The following is a 991-nucleotide window of genomic DNA, read 5'->3' as shown; positions in this document are numbered from 1 at the left end:
ACAGTTGACCAACAAGAACAACAAGAACAACAGGTTATGGGCGGCCTTGTTGTTCAGGGTTTTATGGGTGTACACTTTCTGACGGATATGACGTAGGAATAATTAAGGAAATAACTCTACCTAAAATCACGCCCCCCAATTATGACGTAGGAATATTAATAAGCTTAGGGCATACGTCATAACAAAATAGGCCGCGCCCAAAAAACCCAACTATCTACTCATAAGAGTAACAGCAATGTCGCCGATCCTGCTACGGTCGTATTGTAACAGCAACAACATGTATCGATTTTAAAAGTGTCAGTTCCAGCGCCTCGCAAAGCTACCCTTCTGTGATCGTTTGTTCTCTAGGTCAGGCTTTCTTGACACTCCGAGGAAGAGAAAACGATGGCCGGCCGCGTTACAGGGACAGGTAACACGGCACTAGCACACGTGCACCGCGGGTTGTTTCCGCCCGGTTTCGAACCAGGGACCTTTCGCGTGTGAGGCGAACGTGATAGCCACTACACTACGGAAACCAACCTGTCCTGGCGTTTCGAATGGCTCCCATCGAAGCAGGCTGGTAAAACGTGCACAGGCGTTTCCCTTGGGCCAGCCTGTGAGATAAAGGTTTCTAATTTCACTGACCTATTTTGCAATGCTCAAGGGCACATCAGGACACTTTGGAAACTCTTTCAAAGGCAGGACGCCCTGCGCTCTGACAGTGCCTGCACTTAGCCCAACAAGGTGATGCTGAATGGCTTGTTCAAACGGCTGGTGGTCTTCCTTCACCAGCAGACTATCAGAGCTATACTGCGCCTTCAACTACATAAGAGTAACAGCAATGTCGCCGATCCTGCTACGGTCGTATTGTAACAGCAACAACATGTATCGATTTTAAAAGTGTCAGTTCCAGCGCCTCGCAAAGCTACCCTTCTTCGATCATTAGTTCTCAAGGTCAGGATTTCTTGCCACTCCGAGGAAGAGAAAACGCCGGCCGGCCTTGGGGCAGAGA

The 991-nt window shown here is 48.9% G+C and overlaps 1 non-coding gene across 1 annotated transcript; it reads right to left on the bottom strand.

Moving 5' to 3' along the window:
• Positions 1 to 442: 442 nt before the first annotated feature.
• Positions 443 to 515, bottom strand: trnav-cac (transfer RNA valine (anticodon CAC)). Its single transcript has one exon. It is a non-coding gene; the product is annotated as a tRNA-Val (tRNA).
• Between the last annotated feature and the right edge of the window lie 476 nt (positions 516 to 991).

Source organism: Amia ocellicauda, assembly GCF_036373705.1.
Source record: "Amia ocellicauda isolate fAmiCal2 chromosome 11 unlocalized genomic scaffold, fAmiCal2.hap1 SUPER_11_unloc_6, whole genome shotgun sequence".
NCBI classification, from domain to species: Eukaryota; Metazoa; Chordata; class Actinopteri; order Amiiformes; family Amiidae; genus Amia; species Amia ocellicauda.
The sequence above is the reverse complement of the archived record's forward strand: the minus strand, read 5'-3'. Positions and strand labels throughout refer to the sequence as shown.